This window comes from Cynocephalus volans, chromosome X, assembly GCF_027409185.1.
Source record: "Cynocephalus volans isolate mCynVol1 chromosome X, mCynVol1.pri, whole genome shotgun sequence".
Lineage (NCBI taxonomy): Eukaryota > Metazoa > Chordata > Mammalia > Dermoptera > Cynocephalidae > Cynocephalus > Cynocephalus volans.
The window spans coordinates 8,630,434-8,653,893 of NC_084478.1; the positions used below are offsets into that span (position 1 = coordinate 8,630,434).

Consider the following 23,460-nt stretch of genomic DNA (forward strand, 5'->3'; position numbering starts at 1 on the left):
ACAGAGAGAGCCAGGTAATTTTATATCTAAATAACTCCATTCCCAGGGATGTCATTATTCGGTCCTTCTGTCCCTGACATGTGACAGTTCTTCAGATTCCCGCCCTGACTTCAAACACTCAGCATAATATTGCTTCTCTCTGAGGCTTTCTCAAATAGCTCTGTGACTTGCAGCCCCTTTGACTCTAAGGCATTGGTTCTCAACCAGGGGTGACTTTGTCCCCACCCCACCCCAGGGGACATTGAACAATGTCTGGAGGACTTTTTGGTTATCACAACTTGGGGGGTGCTACTGGCATCTAGTTCGTGGGGATCAGGGAAGCTGCTAAACATCCCATCAGGCACAAGACAGCCCCCATGAGAATTCTCTGGCCCCAAATGTCAGTAGTACCAAGTTTGAAAGACCTGCGCTAAGCCAAGGCTGAAGCCAAACGTTTTTACATTTACTGTTTCTGTTTCCACTGTGGCAGAGCCAGCATTTGAACACGGCCAGTTTGATCCCAAGCCCACTGGGAACCAAGTGCACGGGAGTTCCACTCAGCTGTTAATACGCATGAAATGAAAGTATATGAACTAACAGGAAAATGTGCAGGGTGTGTGTGTGTGTGATATAGGATTAAGTGCATAATTGCTTCCATGCTGTGATCTCATTTCTGTAAAAATGTGCATGTGTGTATATCTTTAAAAGAGTGGAGAAGAATTTTGTGCCCCCAAATTAAGAGTGGATATATCTGCGAGGTGGAATTCAAGGGCTGTGTGTGTGTGTGTGTTCAATTCCGAGTCTTTCTTTCGTTATTTATTTTAACTGACAAAAATTTTATATGTTTATACTACATAACATGTTGTTTTGAAATATGTATAACTTGTGGGATGGCTAAAAGGAGGTAAGTAACATATGCCTCACCTCACATATTTATCACTTTTTCTGTGTGGTGAGAACCCAAAATCTACTCTCAGTGATTTTCCTTTTTCTTTTTTTGCGGCTGGCGGGCACGGGATGACCTTGGTGTTCTAACACCCTGCTCTAAGCAGCTGAGCTAACTGGCCAGCCCCATGTCAGTGATATTTAAGAATACAACCCGTTGTTATTAACTATAGTCACCGCATTGTACAGTAGGCAGATGTCTTGAACTGATTCGTCCTAACCGAAATCTTGTGCTCTTTGACCAACATCCCCACCCCGACTCCCCAGCCTCTGGTGACCACCATTCTACTCTCCACTTCCATGAGTTCCACTTTGTTAGATTCCACAGATGAGTGAGATTGTGCAGAATTTGTCTTTCTGTACCTGGCTTATTTCACTTCACATAACGTCTTCACGTTTATCCGCGTTGTTGCAAATGACAGGATTCGCTTCTGTCTTTCAGGCTGACTAGTAGCCCATCGTGCGTGTACACCACGTTTTCCTGGTCCGTTCCTCTGCTGATGGACGCTTCTGTTGTTTCCATATCTTGACTATTGTGAACAATGTTGCAGTGAACATGGGAGTGCAGGTGTCTCTTTGACGTAACGGTTTGAAGAGTTTTAGAAAACTGCATTATCATGGGACCCTGACCACATTCCAGCTGTAGAACGTGCCTGTCCCCCCAAATTTCTCCTAGTGCCCCCTCGAGCTCACTGCTCCCTCCACTCCCAGCGCCAGGCCATCACTGCTCTGTTTCTATCTGTGTTGTTCTGCCTTTTCTAGAAGATTCTTAGAAAGGGGATCATGACTCTGGAGTCTTCTCGTGGGTTTTCTACAGAGACAATCATGTTGCCTTTGAGAAATTATCGTTTTGCTTCTTCCTTTTCGTCCTTCCACCTTCAATTTCTTTTCATTCTCTTTGTGTCTGTTTAGTGGTTACCATTAAATTTTTGACATATTTATTCACTTAAAATCTAAAGACGATGAATGGCCCACAATAAGCAAGGGCATTAAAAAGCTTTGGCCCTGATTATCCCTCTCCTACTTTACAGGTTATATGTGAACGTGGAACACAGACACTTACAAATTATAATCAGTGCTGGTTTAGATTTACCCACCTGCATATCAGTTTCTTTGCTCATCGTTGCTTCTGGATCCAACCTCATTCCCGATTCAATTATTTTCTTTTCCAAGTGTCTCTTTTCTGTATGTTCTTGATGTGAAACTGCCTTCATTTTGTCCTTATTCTTCAGTGATCGGTTAGTAGATATAGAAATTACTGGTCTATTATTACTTTCTTTCAGCACTTTGGAGATTCCATTTTTCATTGACATTGACATTGCCATATGTCCCCTCTGAGAGGAAGCAAAATCACCTCCAGTTGGCCACCGAGTTAAAGGCGGCCACTGACCCAGGCACATAAATGCTGTGCTGTATTGAGCTTGTTCAGTTTTAGTTGACAAGTTTTTCTCACAATCCTCTCAACATACCATAACATCCATTAGTCTGGGTCATTGACTACATTTAGCCCAGTGGGTCTCAATGGGGGGTAATTTTGGAAAAGGCCACGTGGAAATGTCTGAACATTTCTGGTTGTCGCCACTGAGAGGAGAGGGGATGCTACTGTCATCCAGTGGGTAGAGGCCACTGATGTTGCAAACATCCTCCAGTGCCCCGTACAGCCTCCCTACCCCCAGAAGAACTCAGCCCAAGACGTCCATAGCGCTGAGTTTAAGAAACCACGCTCCAACCTAACCAAATATAAGGTCTTAAAGATCTCTAAGCCCTAAACATGACTATAATATTCTCCTGTGTGTACATGTGAGCTTATTCTAAACTTTCATTCATCTTGGAGTTGGTTGTGTTTCTTGATGCGGACCTGAATTATACCAGTACTTTCCCTGCCTCTGAATTTTGACAGTGTGTGTATAGAAGATATTCGCCTCCAGATTTAAGCAAGTAAAAAACTTCAAAGAAAGGAATAGATTTGCAGATTGGAGCAGAAGAGGAGAATACGAGAATAAGCTTTAGACACGCCCTGAGACACCAAATGAATATGTTTTATTTCAAATGAGTAGATGATGAAAATAATATTATGTGGAGGTACCAAATTTCTTCAAAAAAGCTATCGGCAGCCTTTTCAAAATGTAAAAGACCTCCATTCAGATCTCTGATTTTGAACATTTGGACATAACCATGTGTCTCTCTTGATTCAGACATTTTGTTAAACATGCCTCACACAAACAAGCTGGCACTTAGGACTGAGAGGGTGGCAGTTATGATTCCTAGTGGAAACACATAGGTGCAGCGTTTCTTTTTCAGCATTTCTTTTTCTACCAGAAAGTTACGTGGAAAGTCAAGGGTGGTTTGGCCAGAAAAGTCCATGGCAAAATTCCAGGTCACTGAACTAACCGTAAAAACAGAGCTAACGAAAAGAAAGAAGGCGGAGATGTTGTAAGAGGACTGGATAAAATATTGGTACGGGTCCGGGGTACGGCTGAACCAAAAGGCTGTGGAGCTGAACAGCAGGACTGTTGCCTTTATCATACTAGCCAACAATATCAGGGTCCGCCCATACTCAATTTCACTTGAAATGGTCCAGTACAAGTTGAGAGTGCTGTGCATTTGCACACCAGTTACTGAACCAGACATGTTAAGTATTTGAATATAAAAAGCATCCCAAAGTCCAATGAACACAACGGGAACAACCTTGCTGTTGAATTCCCATATGCGCCAGGATCTGCTTTTTGCTAGGATTATACCGAAAACCCATGACACAAAGCTTAAAAGGAGGCCAATCAGTTTGTAGTGCAGCTGCTTCATCTCAGAGACTGAAGAGGATGTAGAGTCATCATGAAGTCAAGCCAGGAACACCCAGGAGGGAAAAAAAATAGATTGCATCAGCCACGGTTTAGAGCACTAAATATTTGTGTCATCCTTCTTGTCTGAAAGTGTATTTAAGTATTCTAACACGTATTGGCTTTCAAATGGTGTTCTAAATATTTTAGATAACAATAAAACAATCCATGACCATGGTGGCAATATCAATTTGTAAGACAGTTTTTGGAGTACAATATTACAACATCTTTCAAAATTTGAAATGTTCATATTTCTTATTCAGCAGTTCCAATTCCAGTTTGCAAAAACAAATGTAAACAGATATTAGTTGCAGCACCATTTGCAATAGGGAAAAATTGGAAATAACAAATGTCTATGAGTAGAGGAAAGCCTAAATAACCGATGGGACATGCAAGAGTACAGTGGAATATTACACGGCTATCGCCAAGAATGAGTTAATCTATATGAACTGTCTGAAGAAACCTTTGTATTATATCAACAAAGAAAAACAATAACACATAAGGTATGACCATTTGTGACAAAAGAAAACACATCTGATTTTTTTGATCTATACAAATAGATATGGATGTGCTTTTTTTTTAGAACTTTAGAAGATGCATACAAAATGTTTAATTCTAGGGAGATCATTTGGGTCGTGTGACAACTTTCATTCTTATTTGCATATTTCCCTATAATTTGTATGTTTTTAATGAAAGGCATACATAGTTTTATAATTAAAAATGGAATGAACATGACCTTGGAGATCTACATGTTAAGCACAACAAACCACGCCTGTTTACATTTCTTACCCATCACTTGCTCACAATTTCACTTTTAGATATTGGCTTCTTTGGGGTGCAACTTTTTTTTTTTTGTGGCTGGTCACAGGCATCTGAACCCTTGACCTTTATCAACACTAGGCTCTAAACAACTGAGCCGGCTGGCCAGCCTGCAACTTTAGAATATCCTGATGTATTTTACATAAAGCAAATATCTTCTATGAAGCAAAATTTACATCGTGAACCAACTTATTTGGATCTCTAGTCTATTGGAATTGTTGGCAGAAAGTGGCAAGGACAATCAGCAGATTATAACCCTGGAGCTTCCCCATGTTGCTCTGCAGAAAGGAGTGGGGTGAGATCTGCTCAGTCACCAGGTGTGTGGAGTATGTAGGCAGCTGCCCATGCGGAAGACTTCAGGGGCCTCCAAACTGTATCTCCTTGCTGGGAAGCCTGATATTTCTAACACCGTATTCCACTGTCCCCCAGTCTCCTTTCTAATTGCATGAAGGAGGCAGTTTTACCTCTCAGGAAGTCACGCTAGCACAGTGGGTTTGGGCTTGACTGCAGGGTGACTAACTCACTATCTAGGAGGACTTCCTTGCCAGTGGAAGTCTGCGGGAGTGGCCACAGGATCAGTGAGCTTTGACGGAGGGTATCAGGATGGGGATGTGGTGGTCTGCAGCAAAATGTGCCAGCTCAGGGACGCTATGGCTCTGTCCATGTGGAAAGCAGTGGGGTGGGTGTGGATATGTTTTTCCTGAAGACCAAATTTGAGAGACTCATATACCTTATTTACAATGTTTACCCTTGAGTCTTGTACAAGAATTCACACATTCAGAAGATTAGTAAATAGTCTTCGTAGCAGTAGGAAATTTTGAACTGGGAGGAAAAATGTCACCAAAGAAAGAAATGAGCCCTCTGTAATGAAAGAGGGACTGTTAGGGAGAGTTCGGGCTCTGAACACTGGCCAACAAATCCCTGGCTCTCACAAGATGTTGCTTCCATGCTTGCCCTGTGCTTTGTATAGATCAGGCCCCATTCTAAACACTTTCTGAGTTCTAGTACCTTCAGTTCTCGTGACAGCTCAATGATGCATGTACAATTGTGATCCCCATTTTATAGACGAGGGAGCTGAGCCCAGATGAACATGGCAAAGCTAGACTCCCAAGTCCTCACTGGCAGACACAGTGCTTTCTGGGCCTCTCCATAGTGGATGGCATTTATTCACATCAAAAGAGTATCACAAAATAGAGAAATCACATGTCAATTGTAATAAGAGCCATCTGTGGCCTTCTCTGTGTCCTGTAAAAAGATAAGTGACCCTCAAATGATAGCAGCATATGAGAAAGTGCAAATGCACACTTGCCTCCTTGTCTCCTCTATCCATTTGACTGAAGACCTTTTAAAAACTAGTACATTTATTTAAAATAATCATCACTATAATGAATATATATGCACATATGTAAATGTTAGTGAGGATGCGGAGGTTGCTGTGCACTGCTGGTGGGAATGGGAGATGGTGCAGCTGCTGTGGTGAACGGTCCATCAATTCCTCAAAGGCTGAAACCTAGAGGCAGCACATGACCCAGCCACCGCACTGCTGGTGCACAGCACAGAGAACTACAGTCGGCCCCGAGCAGCTGTGTGCTCCCCCGTGCTCACTGCCCTATTCACAATAGCCAAAATGTGGGACCAACCAAATGCCCATCGATGTATGACTAGCTAACCAAAAGCGGTCGATACATACATGTGATGGAGTGTTCCTCGGCCTTACAAGGAAGGAGATTCTGACCACGCTACAACGAGGATGAACCTTGAGGACATTATGCTGAGTGAGATGAGCCAGGCACAAAAGGACAAATACTGTCTGATTTCAACCATATGAGGTACCCATGGGAGTCAGATCTATGGAGCCAGTAAGTTGAATGGGTGTTGCCAGGGACTGCAGGAGGCAGGAATTGGGGACCGAGTTTCAGCTGGGGAAGATGAAAAAGTTCTGGAGGTGATGGAAGTGATGGTTGCACAGCCACTAAATGTACTTAATGTCACTGATGTGTACACCTAAACATGGGTAAGATGGTAAGTTCTGTGTTATGTATGTTTTCCACAATAGAAAGTATCACACAAAAGCAGATACTATATAAAGAGAGAAAATGCATTCAAGTTTAGAGGAATGACACCCTGTGGTTGGCGATACTATCACTGTGTTTCTCAGACACGAATCAACCATAGACTTTCCCACACTCACACTCAGTCGCATGACTGCTGTCATGTAAATTGAGCAGTGATGATGGAGATGACACTACCCAGAGCTGTGAGTTATCATTTACGTTCCTAGTGACACTCAGGCGGCCTCAGTTAAAAACGCCAAGAGCACAGAGTCTAGAAGATCATGCTGGAAATGTGATGATGGTCATTTAAAGCAAAATCCAGGTGGCCTGGGCTCACCTCTTTTTGTGGGATGATCCAGTGAAGACTATGAACTTCTTCTCGGAGACAGTGAGATGATTAATCTAAAGTGACTCCCGGGAAGTCTCAAGGATCTCCTTAACTGGGACAAAATGATAAACTGTGATGGTCTTTCCCACCAAATAAGAAAAGTGAGGAGGTGGGCTTCCCAGAAGTACAAATGGCAGTAACTCTCCAGTTGTCACGGAAGCAAATGCAAACATTCTCATGTCGCCATGACCACCAGGGCTGGTGTGGGCATGTTACAATAGGGACACATAAAATGTGCAGAGTCGTCTGATATCCCCTTGAATTTGAGAAGTCTTTCTAGAACAGAATAATTATTTTTATTATTGTTGTTATTATTATTATTTTTAGGTCCTGGATCAAAAGGTCATTGCAATTTGTGAGTCATAAGTTGGAAAACCATAGGAAGACCCACACTGGATTGAAAGATGTTCTGTGACAAGAGCCAGAGGGCTTTGCTAGAGAAGTCAGGGTCACCTGACACGCACCTTCCTTAGGTTTTATTAAACAAGGAACCAGGGTTAGATATTGACGGTCTGAAACTCATAATGCACTCGTGTGATTTTGTTTCCTTTTGCTTGCAATGATAGATCCCATTCTTCCCCCTCTGTATTTAACTTTCAATATTGTGGTCATCTGATGATGCTTAACGGTGTAGATGTATACAGTTTTAATTTAATACGTACTGTGGCCAAAATTCCAGAAACTCACACACTAAGCACGGAGTCAAAGTAAACTGGAATAAAAGTGGGCAGAGAGGAGAGAAAAGGGCAGATGGGAGATAACAAAGAGAGAGAAACCTGCAGTTTGTGTTTTTATTTTTATATTTTATTCCTTTTTCTTTTAGATTATACTTAGGGTAAAATTTACAAAGAATAAAATATACAAATCTGCAGTGCACAGGTCGATGAATTTTCACATGGGCATAACACCCCTGTAACCTCCTCTCAGATCAAGATACGGGGTATTTCTGTCTCCTAAAAACTTCCCTCCTGCTTCTTGCCAGTCCATAGCCACCACTTCCTGCTCTCACCCAGATCTAACCACTATCCTGACTCCTCTTCTCACCAATTACTTCTGCATGTTTTTGAACATCATATAAATGGAAGCACGTGGATTGTACCTTTGGTGTCTGGTTTCTTTCACTCAACATAACGGTTTTGAATTGCATCTGTACTGTTGAGTGTAGCATCACCCGGCTCACGGGTACCGTCGCACAGCATTCTGTGCTCTGCATGTCCCAATCTGTGCGTTCGTCCTTCTGTTGAAGAACACTGGGATGTCTCTGGTTTGGTGCTATGGCAGGGAGGAATTTTTTGGTATTTTAAAAATAAGCCATATGCTTTCTTCTTAATCCGGTGTTTACAATCAAAGGTTGGAAGATTGTGCTTCGCAGAAATAGATTTCTGAATGGACTGCGGCAAAGTGGGAGTCTAGCTGGGCTTTTGACATTTCATGGAGAAACCACACACAACATTGCCGCTTCCCCTGGTTTTCTCTGTTGGGGTAGCCTTCCTCTTAGAAGAGGAAACAAGAGAACTCTAGGAAAAGCAGAGAGATGGACTCTTTTAGGCTAAAATAGAGTTTGCCCTACGCTTCCAGAGGAAGAACCCAAGAGGGCCACAGCCCTTAGATTAGAAGGACCACAGTCCTTAGATCAGGCTGTAGGTTAGTAGGATCTTTATCTTAGTAGGGCAACAGTCCTTAGCTGTTAGAAGGGCCAAAGCCCTTTCGTTTAGGCTGGAGCATAGTAGGACCACAGTCCTTAGTTTTAGCAAGGCCAAAGCCTTGTAGTTTGAGGAATAACCTAAACTTTTAGTATTGCACATAGAAATGCTAAGCTTGGGGAAAAAAAAAACAGAAAACTTGCACAGGACTGAAAAGTCTCTGGTGTGGATATGAAAATTGTAACAAAGCAAAAGTGCTTGCTCTAAGGCCAAGATGCCCTTGGTGCAGCTAAACCTATTTATGAAAGTGTATGTGAGTTAAAAGCTTCAAGGCTACTCTCCCAATTAGCGGTTGGTTCCACATTTCACCTTCCTAGGGAACTAAGTGTTGCCCTAACAATTATCTCATTGGTTCTTTTGCATGTCACATAGCTCAGTTTTATGATTCCTTTGATGGTAAATTGCTTAAACCGTTTTTAAGTTGCACCTGCTTTAATGAAAATTATGTAGCCAGTTTGTTTATGTTTTCTCTGTGACTGATTAACCACCTGTGTTCTTTTCTGTAACTTTCTTGGCTAGAAAACAAAAAGCGAGAGAAAACCTAGTTTGGTTTATGTATTTATTTTTTTCCAAGGAATGCTTCTGTCTTGAAGAAGTCATCTCCTGGAATTAACCCATTCTGGGCCTCTCATTTGCTCAGGAAAGATGGGCTTTGAGTAATACTTTGGGTCTCCGTCTCCGTCACCCTGGGTACAGGTGACGCTGGTAATGTCGCCGAGAACCTATAAGGCCTCTGCGTGTGAAGACCAGGACTTTCATCTTAGCTCCACCTCTGACTGGTGACAAGTCACTTAGAATCTCTACATTTTATTCATTCTTGTAAAGGACAGGAGACACCGGCCCTGTGTCCTGTTCCCCACCACAGGAATATGATACTTCCCAGCACACAGGCCAATCTGGTCCCTTCCCCGGGGCTGCCAACGGGCTTGGCCACGATGTGGAAGGTGGAAGCTGTTCACGAAGCACAAAGCACTCATCTCATTGGGTATGAGGGTGACGGTCACCTCCTGGTGTTTCCTCAGAGTCTGGTGTGGGACTGAGAATGAGATTGTGGGGGAGGAAGGGGTCGCCAGCTCCGAGCTGGGCCCACCCCTCACTGGCTCCGTTCAACTGTCGCCTTCAGGCCTGTATAGCAAGGCAAATCATAACTAAAGCCAAAATGTTTCATAATTTTAGTTATTATGTTAGTTATACTAAGTCTCCATTTACAACATTAGAGCTAGCGCTCAGACCCTTCAAACCCATTGTACAGACTGGGTCACCAGACCCCTCACACGCAGGTCCATGCTAGTTAATTGGGAAAGATTCCAGATACCACGAGCTGTTGGCAGATGACATGAGCTCAGTCCTCAGCTTCCTCAGCAGCAGCAGGTTACTGGCCTGGTAGCTGACAGGTCTGGCGGTGGCGGTGGCCTTGCAGAGGGTCCCGGGAGCACTAGCAGCAGCAGCCTCCAACAGCAGCAGTGGCCTCCCCATGGCACCCGCCCCAGGGCATCCCGGGGCTGGGAGGCGGCCTGGATCAGAGCCACTCATCCTTTATACTTAAGTCCATCACCCAGGACACCTGGGTGCACAAGCACAGTTACACTAGACAATAACCAAGGAACACTGAGAACACGTGCCTATTTATATCAAACGCTCAGGAAGATTCTGAACAACTGAGGGGCCCTGACCATTTTCCTATATTTTCCCAACAAGCCCGAATGCCATACAGCACCCTCGCAGCTCCCAGATACCTTAGAAGGCTCTCTAGTGGGGAGAAAGAATGAAAGAAATGCCACCAGCCCTTCCAGCACCGTTTGGTGTGTGTTGTGCCGACAGGAAATACACAGGACACACTCTCTTTGCTTTTTCTTGTAAATAATGGAGAAAAGAATCTTTAGTTCAGAAGGTCTTGAGACTTCGTTTTTCCTTTCTTCCTTTTACCCTGCTCTCCCAAAGCAAAGCAAGCCACGGTGTCTTGCTCTCTGTTGAGACCGAAGGCAGAAGAGGAGGGTCAAGGGACCACTTCCCCCACCCTGAGAGAAGTCAACTTCCCCCTGTGACCACCAGGTGGCAGACGGGGAGGTGGTTCAAGCGAGAGCTGCTCAGAGTAGCCTTTCCTCATAAACCTGTCTTCAAGATTCTGTTTTATAAGTAGCATGTGATTTTGATTCACTTCAATTACACGAATCAATTGTCAAAGCTCCTTAATGTAAGGTTAGCCTTAATTAGACCTACTGTAGGGAAAGATTTTGTTGGGGAAACGTGAGGTTTACCTAGGAACCATTTTAGAAGCCATTCTTGTAGTTACATGGAGAACACATGAGAATCTCTCCAAGACGAGCCCTGAAGGCCTGAGTGGGATTCAGACTCACCATCCAGCTCCTTTCAAAGGGGAAGGAAGCCAAGAATTCTAACTAAATGCAAAAGGGTGTGATTCCCTTCTAGTTCCCAATGCTTGAGAGCTGAGGATATTGTACAAATTATAGTCACCAGGAGAAGCACATTTACTAAAGAATGCTATCAAAATTTTACAAAATCTCTTAGCCATAAAAAAGGATGAACTTCTGCCATTTGCAGCAATATGGATGAGCTTGGAGAATATTAAGTTAAGTGAAATAAGCCAGGCAGAGAAAGAGAAATGCCGCACATCCTCTCTCATAAATGGAAGAAAAGAAAGAAATAGAAAGAAAGACCACAATAATACATTGAATTTTCAGGAGAGAACAGACCTAGGGTTACTAGAGGTGGGAAAGGGGGAGGGGGAGGGAGTAAGACATAAATTGGGTAAGGGACACGAAGAATAATTATGAAGTGTAATGATAAGCATGCAAACAATATTGATTCAATCTCCAAATATTGTATCAGATTGTGGGGGAGGAAGGGGTCGCCAACACCGAGCTGGGCCCGCCCCTCACTGGCACCTTTCAGCTCTCGCCTCCAGCCCAAATGCCATACACCACCCTTCCGGCTCCCATTTACCCTAGAAGGCTCTCTAGTGGGGAGAAAGAATGAAAGAAATGCCACCAGCCTTTCCAGCACCCTTTGGTGTGTGTTGCACCGAAAGGAAATACACAGGACACACTCTTTGCTTTTTCCTTAAATAATGGAGTAAGTTGATAGTCAACTCTGTACTCCAGAAATATGTATAATCAATTATGTTTCAATTAAAAAATGAATTTAAAAATACTCTACAAAATCTCCATCAGAAAGGGGGAATTCCTTGCGCACAAATCAGAACACAAAGTCCAGAGGCAAAGGATTTGTTTGACGTTATATGAGCAAACCCACCCCGCTGGGTTCCTAGGCAGTGTTTGTGGAGCATGCATTCGTAGCTGACAGACTGACATTTCACAGGGGGAACCAATTTTAAAATGCTCTGCAAGACTTAAATATATATTCTTTGAGAAGACGAACATTCCAGGTTGGCCTTTTGATCTCCCTTCCATGGACTCAATAGGACCCTTCGGTGTGTGGAAATCTGAGATAAAAGTATGTCTAATGTTTATCCTTTGAATCCCTTACTTTTTCAGCCATTTATTTATTCTTGATCGATGCCTTTTATACACCTGAAAAGCTGTGGGCAATCAAGCCTCACAAGTAGAAGGTATATGATATGTCCCCTAGCTTTAGGTTGAATGTTTGGTGGCACTTCTCACATGAAATATATTGATGTTCACTGAAGGACTTAATCTGCAAGAGAATGAACTGAAGTTGTCTGTCCCGCCAGGGCTGGCCTTAAGCATGATTTTGCAATGGAATCAGATAAGGACAATTGGGGGCTTAGAAGTTACCCTCAGAGCTAGTTAGGCCACCCATTAAGTTTGGGATAAAAAAGCTCTCCACAGCCCACAAAAGGCACACCTGATGAGTGGGGTCCTGGGAGCAGTGACCTAAATTTGTATAAACAAGACCTATACTCCTAGTAGAAGTTAAAAAACAAAACAAAACAAAACCATTGTAACCATTCCATTGATAATCACCAGAAGAGAGGAAGTATTTAACCCCTCCTCCCCACAGCTATAAATGCAGAATGGAAAAAGTAGCACTCTGCATGTGTTGAAAGTCTAAGAATACATTAGATTTGCCACACTCCCCAGCAATCCCTCTCCAAGATATCTACCCAAGAGAAATGAAAACCTGTAGTCATGCATAAACCCAAATGCAAATGTATCAAATAGCTTTATGGATAATTGCCCTGTACTGGAAACAACCCAATGCAAAGAAAACTACCTTAAGCTTTCCTTCAACTGCAAAAGTAGACTTCAACAAAGGGAAAGACATCCCATGTTCTTGAATAGGAAGACTCAATATTATAAATATGTAAATGATCCCTAAGTTAGTGTATAAACTTGGCATTACCCTAATGAAAATACTGAGAGTTTTGTGTTTTTTCCAGTCTGGAGAAAGGCAAGTTGATTATAAAGTTCATATGGAAAATAAGTAGAAACAAGTAAGTCCTCAGGGCGGGGAAGGAATAAGATCCCAAATAACATACATACTATTTTAAAATAAGTCTCTGTGATGCTTTTAGGTGTTCACTAGATTAAGAAATTCCTAGAGAACTGGTAAAGCGTTCTTTCTGGATGTGTCTGTCAAGAAGTTTCCAGAGGAGATTGGCCTGTGAGTTGGTGAATTGAGTGGGGAAGATCTACCCTCAATGTGGGTGGGCACAGTCCAAGCAGGTGGAGACCCAGATAGAACAAGAAGGCAGAGGAAAGGTGAATTCTTTCTTTCTCCTGGAGCTGGGACATCCTCCTTCTCCTGCCCTTGGACATTAGAACTCTAGGCTCTTCAGCCTTTGGACTCCAGAACTTATACCAGCAGCCCACTGGGTTCTCAGAGCTTTGGCCTTGGACTGAGAGTTATACCGTCGCCTTCCCTGGTTCTGAGGCTTTTGGACTTGATTCGAGTCAGGCTACTTGGATCTCAGAGTCTCCAGCTTGCAGACAGCTTGTTGTGGGACTTCTCAGTCTCTGTAGTTACATGAGCCAATTCCCCTAATGAATCCCCTGTCATGTATTGATGTCTATATATCTATCTCTATCTATGTCTATCTGTTGCTCCACCTCCCATGAATTTGTCACCCCTATTGCCCTGGGTGATAGAGCTGCCGGAGATTACTCAAGGCCCATCTCTTCTGAGCAGTGAGAAGCCCCAAAATGGAGTTAATCTCCCAGAACCCTCAAGATAGAGGCATTCCTTCCATTTGGGAAATTAACCACAAGTTGGGATTCTCTTCCCACATTTATTCTCCAGACCAGGAAGTTACAGGAAGAGAACACAGGTGGGGTTTTTTCCAAGTACAGTTAAACAAGTTTAACAATAGAAGCTAGTAACATTCAGTAAGACAAGCAAGGTGACATTCTTTAATGCAATTAATTCGATCCACTAACAAAAGCTTGATCTTAGCAAGCATTTTCTTCTACAGCAATTTCCCAGTATCTTTACATATCAATCAGTAACCTGTCTGTCTTTGAGCCAGCAACCTTGCTGTGTTACAATTCTTTATCTTACAAGAGAGACTAGACAGCCTGGAGAAAAATTCCTGTCCTTTGCAAGGTCAATATTTGAAACTGCAAGGCTTTGGAAAACCAGGCCCTGTGAGGTACATTTGCTTTATGCATACTCCACATCTATCTATATATCCTATTGGTTCTATTTCCCTGGAGAACCCTGACAAATACAATCTCTACTCTGGTTTGAATGTCCCCACAAAACTCAGACCGAAGCTTGATCTCCAGTGTAACAGTGAAAAGAGGGTGTGAAATCTGACTATGATATTTAAAAGACGGTGCTTTAGGGAGGTGATTGGATTGTGAGGGCTCTATCCTTATGAATAGTTAATTTATTCATGGAGTAATGGGTTAATGGATAAGGTGTTTATAATAGGAGAGGCACTGTGAGGCTTCATAAGGAGATTAAGTGAGCATGTTTACATGCTCTTGCCCTCTTGCCATGTGATGCCTGGTGCCACCTCGGGGCTCTGCAGAGGCCCCACCAAAAAGAAGGCTCTCACCAGATACACCCCATCAGCCTTGGACGTCCCAGCCTCCAAAACTGTAAGAAATAAATTTCTTTTCTTTATAAGTTACCCAGTTTCAGGTATTCTGTTATAAGTGAAAGAAAATGAACTATTACAATCCCTGAAATTTAAAGCAGGGTAGGAATGGTACATGAATATACAAATGCACTAAAGGAGTCAAATAGGATGTCCAGAAATGAGCCCAATATCTGGAAATGATAACATTTCCATTCAATATGGAAATGATAACATCTCAAATCATTGGAGAAAATATGGATTTTAAAATTAAGTGGAATTGTACAAAAGGAGAATCATTTCAAAAAAATAAAATTTGACCCAATACACTACATCAGGATAAATTGCAAATGAATATAGTAGGAATGGACCCATTCAAGAGCCAGGAAAATAATGAACAAAGGCCTTTATAACATGTAAGTGAGAGAAATACACCTAAACTGTGACTCAAATACCAAAAGCAATAAAAGGAAGATTAATAAATTTAACGATAGGTAAACATTACCAACACATTTGCATAACAAAAATACCATAAGCAAAGTACAAAACCAAATGAGAAATTAAGAAAGATATTTGGGACTGAGAGCACAAAGGGCAAATATCCATAACATATAAAGAGCTTCTAAAAATCAAGAATACCAACAAGTCAGTAGAGGAAGGGGCTAGAAACATAATTAGATACTGTGGCGGGCAGCCTGTCACATGGCCCCAGAGATCCCCACCTAACTCGTAGTCAATCCCCTGACCCCTTCCTGCGAAGTGTGGGCTGGACCTAGTGACTTGCTTCTATGAATAGGAAGTGGCAAAAGCCATGGGCTGTGACTTCTGTGGATCAGTTATACAAACATCATGACTTCCTTCTTCTTAGCACTCTCTCCGTTGCTGGCTGTCCCTGGCTGTCTAACTTACTTGCTCTGCCATGTTTTGAGAAGTTCTACGGACATAGGCCCATACGGTAAGGAATTGAAGGCTCTGGCCAGTAGCGTTTGAGGAACTAAGGTAATGAATCCCACCAACAGCAGTGTAAGTGAGCAGTGAAGTGGATCCTTCCCCACTGAGTTTTCAGATGAGACCACAGGCCCAGCTGGCATTTTAATTGCAGCTTTGTGAGAGTCCATGAAGCAGAGGACCCGGCTAAGCTGTGCCCAAACTCCTGATCCACAGAAGCTGCGAGGTAATAAATGTGCGTTGCTTGAGGCCATTTAGTGCTGCAGGAATCTGTTACATAGCAACAGACAACTGACAGACAATGCTGAGAAAAAAACAATAGCCACTAAACATTTGAAAGAGTACTCAGCCTCACTAAAAAAAAAGGTCATTGAAATAACCCAGAGATAGCCTTTCTCACCAATCATATTGAAGAAAAATTCAGTGTTTTACAATGTATTCTTTGACAGGGCTGTGAGGAAGCAGACATTTTCATAGCTGGCTCATGGGAGTGCAAAATGGATCCCCCCTGTATTAGTCCATTTGTGTTGTTTATAACAGAATACATGGAACTGGGTGATTTATAAAGAAACAAAATTTATTGCTTACAGTTTCTGAGGCTAGGAAGTCCAAAGTGCATCTGGTGGTTGCAACAGTGACTCAGCGGTCACACATTGCAAGATGGTGGAAGCAGAGAGAGCAGAGAGAGAAAGACAGACTCTCCTCCTCTTTTAAAGCCCTCAGAACCAGGCCCCTGACCACCATTTTTAATCCACCCACTACTGCACAGTCCTGCAATCCAATCACCTCTTCAAGACTCCACCATTCAATTACCATAATAGGATTTCCCACTCTCTTAACAGCCACAGTGGGGGCTAAGTTTCTAATACATAAAATGTGGGGGTTACAATTCAAGCTTCAGTGAGTTTTGGAAGGACAAAATTCAATCCACTACACCCCCTATAGTGGAAGATTTAGCAATGTTTTTTAAAATTACAAATGTATTGACCCTTTGATACAGCAGTCCTAGGAATCTATCCCAAAGATATACTGGCAAAAATACAAAAATATATATGCACAAAGTTATAATATGTACACACACACACACACACACACACGCGTTTATAAATACATAACTGATTGAATAAATCAGAGCACATCCACACAATAGAATGCTTTGCAGCCATAAAAACAATAAGAAAGATGTTACATATAGACTGATCTCTAAGAATGTATTACCCAGTGAAAAAAGCAAGGTGCTAAGCTATATACACACTATGATAGCATTTTATAAGAGGTGGAATAAATGTGAACACATACCATTTTGCACATATGTGCAAAAGAAAATACTGAAAAATAAAATTAAAATGTTATCTACAGTGGGAGAGAATAGAATGGGGATGGGAACAGACGTTTATTTAGACTTTTTTCTGAATGAATCTGATTTTGTAAATTTGACTTTGAAATTATGTAAATATTTTACATATTCAAAAAGAAAACTATATAAAAAAGACAAAATAAATAACTAAAAATAGAAAACAAACTGAAAGGAATAAACTTAATTGCTTATCAAGCTGGTGATATAACCATACAAAGAAAAATTTTACACCAAATAACTTTATTTTATTTATTTTTATTTATTTTTTTTTGGTTTCAAAGTTGTTTACTATTTGGTGAAACAATTTTTTTAATTGTCTGTCATAAAGTGAAATACACATTAACATACATGTTAAATATTAATTAAATCTGCATTGCTGCTATGTGAAAACATTTTATGGTCTGTAGGAAAATGTAATTCCTGAGATTATTGTTGACTTTTACCAATAGTTTTCCTCACTGTCAAAACATCCTTCCTTAAATGACTTAGGAGTGTGGATTGGGGTTATGATGTTCAATTTTAGACCAATTTTCTAAGTCTCCTAAATGAGTAAATAGGCTCTATCTTCTAAAAAAGGTAGAAAAATAACCACGATGGGCTGAATTTTTTTTCCCAAGGTATACCATATGGAAAAATGTAGACTAAACACAAAATAAGTTTTTTCTGAATGACTCTAAATCACCCACAAGAACATACACTTTCCAGTTAATCAGTCCTTGACATACAAGTACGGCAGTCCAGCTATAGTTTTTCATCTATTAAGATATTCTCTGCTAAGTAATTATGTATCTTGAAAAGTAAATTGCTTAAAATTACATTCAATTTGTTTCTCTAAACCAACACATACTGACATTCACAAAGCAAACACATGGTATGCTGAAACTGAGCTATCACTTGCTATACATACTGTTCTGCCATTTGTAAGGGATGCAACCACAACATAAGTCACAAAGAAGCAAGTCTGGCTTTTTATAAATCTGGTAGTGTTTACACTTAAAGATAAACCTCTAAGCCTGAATGTAGAAGGATCAGCAAAACTTTATTTATATCCTAATTCATATTATTTTAGGATAATTTTCAAAACAATCTTATAAGTTCCTAATTGAAATATAAAACAGAATAAAAGTTGTGAGCAATCTTTCTTTCTTGGGTTCATTAAGGCTTTGAAATCATTTATATTGGTGTTGATACATTTTGATTCTCTTTCACATTTTGATGTACTTGCTCTTGAAAGTGCTAGAACAAATTGAAAGAAAACATTCTGAAACCACTTGAACGTATAATCCTACCACAGAGTTTTAAAAGCTCACACAACCTTTTATTTTGTCTGGATCTACATGGCTGCATGATTATAAAATGCATATCTTTTGCTTTGTGATGATTTTCTAATATACATGAAACATTGAAAAATGGGTATTCACACCAAAGACACCCTATACCAGGCATTTCAGACTGAAACCAAAAATATTTTTAACAACAAATAATGGCCTATTTCACAAATCTGAAATCAATAATTAGTTTTCCTGACCTACAGTTGAAAACAAAATTATCTTTTAACGAAATAAGATCGGCTTTAAAATCCCTTTGGAGATGTTTTTATTTATTAAATGCCTTCATTAACAGCACCATCTTCCATTTCCTGTCACTCCAATTCAATTTCTCCTGCATACAAGGTAATGAGCAGAATGGCTGTGAACCCAGTTAGCATTCCAGCGTTCTGAATCATGAAGAAGGTGAAATTGGTTTTTCTTCCAGTTACCTTATCTCTCAACATATCATTCATCTCTGGAAACACATCTGCCAGAGAAATATAGAGAAACATGCCTCCAGCAAGTACAAATATAATATTTGGAGCAAAACTGTTGCCCACCAAAATGCCAAAAGCTAGCCCAATATAGCAGGAACACGCAGAAAGGAAGTTGAATAGCAAGGCTTGTTGAGTGCTCATCCCTGCATTCAGTAGGATCACAAAATCTCCTAACTCATGAGGAAACTCCTCACACAGGATTGCTACAGAAGTACTGAGTCCCTGAAGAAGAGACAAGGTGCAGGAAGCCCCAATTGCTAGGCCATCGATGAAATTGTGGAGGGCATGGCTGACAGTTATCATCCAGGCAATTGTCCCTATTTCTGACAGTTTGGGCCCCTTCAAACAGGTACATGAACTTGAGTCCCTTTTTCCATCCTGTAGAGATACTACAGTGACATTATCAAAATGGATGTGTCCATTAGGCTCTGTGACAGCAGGATTGGCATAGCATGTCACACCATTGATGGCAGGTAATGCTTTAGGTTGATGAGTTTTTTCTTGAGAACCAAAGTCACCATTTCCAAAGTGGGTATGATCATTCTGACCATATGTCTTTAATAACATCTTAAGCATTCTTTCAAAAAAGAAAAATAAGTAAAATCCACCAAACACAGCAACTGCCTTCTCAATATAGTTGTCGACTTTGGGATCAAATCCAAATGCCTCTGGAATAAGTTGGAAAATTGCATTTGAAAAAAGAGTCCCAATAGCCAGCCCCACAAAATAGGTCAAAATCTTTGGGAAATAAGATTTGTTTATCAACGGAGTCAAAATCAGTCCAAGTAGAGATGCCAGATTAATAATTGTCACTGACAGGAATCCATATCCCCAAACTTCTGAAAGACTTGGTTTTGTTTTGGGTTTGGACTGATCCTCACAAGGGTGAAAGTTCAATTGCTGTAAGATTGCTGGACAGATCACAGAGAAGTTTGAGCTGGTTTTTTGGGTAGCATTTGAAAAGCCATGAAGGGAAAAGATCTCTTCAGCAGATAAGCACTGGTTGAAGTGCAGTTGGCCGAGCTCCGGGGCGCCCTCTCGGGGGGGCGGCTCCCAGCTGCTCCAGCAGGCGCCCGAGCTGCGCCGCCGACAGGCTCCGATTCGCGCCGAACACACCCAGCACATCCTCGCTGAAGGCGAGCTCGGGCCCCTTCGCCGCGCCTCCGAGGCCGGCGGCCGCCAGCAGCAGCAGCCCAGCCACCGCCTGGCCCAGGGCCATCCTGGCCGGGGCTGCCCCTCGAGGGCCCACGACTGGCTGGCGCGCACAGGGACGCGCGTGGGCGCACCCCACCAAATAGCTTTAGAATGCAGTGTTTTGACTATCGAAGCCTAGTACAATCAATTTTAGGGACAAATAGAGCTTCAAAGAAACCTTAACCTTTATCTATTATGCTTACTAATGATATTGGTAATATTTTAAAATTTTTTCTATGTTACAGAATAAAGCAAATAAGTAATTATGTCAGTATTGTTGGGTTTTGAATCTGTGAGAAAGAAATGCAGAATATAATTGCAGCTAAACAACAGTTCTGTAAGTTAAGGACGAATTGAATCTCATAATGATTTTCTTCATCTCAGAAATTCATATATCCTAGTCTTATCCACTAAAGAGATCGAGATATGGCGACAACTCAGGAGGAAAGGCACCACTGGGGCCCAGCTTGTGGTTTCTAAATCCCATCCCCATGTCGAGGGCTCAGTGAAGGAACAGCAGGTTGGATTCAAGGTCTTCTGCCAGACATGTACAAGATACGCCCGGGAAATCTTGTTGAGGGACAGAATAGAAAGCCTCAGAGACTAATAGGGACTGTTAATGGGTCTGGGGGTTCTTCCTGGGATGATGAAAATGTCCTGCAATTAGGCAGTGGTGATGGTTGTACTATTCTGTGAATATACTAAAAAGCACCGAATTGTACACATTCAACGATGAATTTTATGGTATGTGCACTGTACTTCAACCAAGCCTTAGAAAAATTATTTAAATAGAGTATTTTTAAGAGCAAAACAAAAAAGATGAACGGGAAGCCCCGTACTGGCAGCGTGCAGACCACAGGTGTCACGTCTATGAGATGCTTACATGATCTCACTGCATTTAGAATTTCCTGCACTCCTGAGATAGTGCTTCTGCAGCAACATCCTTCCCTTTCAAATATTAACTTGCATTTTAGTCATGTTTTTTGAAAGAAAGGAAAATGACTTTGATTTTATGAGAATTACAATTTTTTCTTCAACTTTAAATATGGGAACAAACACTCATGGCTGTTTAAGAAAATGGTCGTTAGCACAATATACCTGTGCTCATTAATATTCTAGGCATGTTTTTAACCAGGAAAAGTTAATTTGTTTAAAAAATAACCTGAAGATTATGAGATGGGAGAGTTTCTAGCCCATGCATGAAAAAAAAAAAAAAAAAAACTTTTGGAATTGTCACTTACTTTGAAAATGAAGTCCATGAATAGGTTCCAAGAGGGTTATGAACTTGTGCATAATTTTGTGTGCATGGGCATTATTCTGGGGAGAATTTCCATAAGGTTAAGAACCTCTGCTATACAAGGTAATTAGATAAGAGTAAATAAATATGTTTTAATTTCAACATTTCTCTCCATAACACTTGATGAATGTAGTTATTAATTGTACTGTTATGTCTTTCTCTGTACCATTTTTTTCTATAGGAAAATCATTTTCATAGAACAAATTTCGTTGAGAAAATGAGGAGTTACATGAGGCAAATAGAATGTTATGATTGTCTTGAATATAGATTTTTTTTTTTTGCTCTTAGAAAATATCAATGGAGACAAGTCAATGGACCTATGTGTCCCCATGGCTTCACTGCCAAAGATGCTACAACTTGATCATAAAAAGGAGTAACGAATGCAACTGAGTGAAACATTTTGAACAAATCGAAACCCACAAGTTACTGTTAAAAACATTTATGAGACAATTAGGGAAATTTGAACATTGCGTATTTGAGTACATTAAGAAATTACTGTTAACCTTTCTGATGTGATACTGGCAATGTGGTTTTGTCAAAGAAAGAAGGGGTCCTTATCTTTTAGAAATATATAATGGAGAATTTATGGATAAAATAATATATTGCCAGTGATTTACTACAAAATAATCCAATTCAGTGGTCAGAGCAGGTAGTAAGGGTAGGGATAAATCATGACTAATCATATATTAATAAGTAATGAAGCTGAGAAAATAAAGACTACTTTTGAATGTATTTGAAAATGTCCATGATAAAAACACAGAAACAATCTCATGAGTTCAGACTCAAGAGTTATTGATACTCCAAAAAGAGAAAGAAAAAACTGAAATAGAAAAAAACAAAAAACAAATACATTGGGCAACACCAAAGGTAACTAGGACATTCTCCCTGTCTACTTGAGAAAGCAACACTTAGAGGGAAAAAATAAAGTATTTACCCTGACTTTTTGTAGGCACTAAATTTTATTTGTTTAATTTATTTTTTAAATAGTGCAGTTAAGTTTCACACCATCTTTTCATCCCCTATTCAGCAAAAATTTATTATTGGTGGCTGGCTGGTACATTAATCCAAAGCCCTGACTTTGGTGTTACCAGCACCACGCTCTAACCAGTGAGCTAACCGGCCAGCCCTGAATTTTGGACGAAGCAAATGGCCACAGCTAATGAGGGAAAACTCTTTACAAAAGCATCCCAGCTAATAAATCCGGCAAGAATGTTCATGTTAGAATGTCACCGCTTGCGATCCTTACTGTGATCCAAACAAGGACAGTCAATAGATGAAACCATTAGGGACAGGGGAAGGTGTGATGAGAAAATTTACAAGAGGGGTCAGACTTCCCCTCCTGGATCCACCACTGATCAGTCTTCGCATCACGAAAAGGAACAAGGATCACGTGCCACCTGCTATGATGCATTCAGTATGCAGTGCATGGCACCGCCTATGACATGGTCTTCCTCAGAGAGGTCACCAGGGATCTAATTGAGCCTCTAGCGGTAACAAGTTAAGTGACAGGACAATTGACCCTCTTTCTTCAGCAAATCCAAATCATTAAAAAACAAAACAAAACATAACAGGCTGTGGGGGGAGTGCCGTGTGTGTGTGTGTGTGTGTGTGTGTGTGTCTGTGTGTGTGTCTGTGTGTGTGTGTGTGTGATAGATTAAGACTTACGAGGCAGAAGGAGTGGCTTGTCACAAATAAAACTACAGAATTATTTTTGAGGTATTTAAAAATTCAGAGTACTTGATGATAACAAGGAATAATTGTTAGATTTTAGGTTTAATTCGTTTGCAAGAAAATGTCCATTTTTAGAGATTGATATTGAAGAACATGGAGATGAAGGAACATGATGTCTGGGGTTTACTTTAAAATACTTGGAGAAAAGAAACAGATTTAAAAGGGGGAGGCAAGTGGAGAGGAAGCTAAAATCTCTAATAATTGTTGGTAATTGTTGAGTCTGGTAATGTGTGTGTGACGTTCCTTAGACTCTTCTCTCTACTTTCACGCATTTTGGAAAACTTCATATGATATGGAGATGTTATTACCATGGCATAGGATAGAAGGTTCATTATTGTTTCTGGCAGCAGCTTATGAGGGAGATGTGAGAGCTTAATGT

General features: G+C 41.0%; 1 pseudogene; it reads right to left on the bottom strand.

Annotated features, from left to right (window-relative positions):
- Positions 1-18,624: 18,624 nt before the first annotated feature.
- On the bottom strand, positions 18,625-20,078 carry LOC134367435 (metal cation symporter ZIP8-like; annotated as a pseudogene).
- Between the last annotated feature and the right edge of the window lie 3,382 nt (positions 20,079-23,460).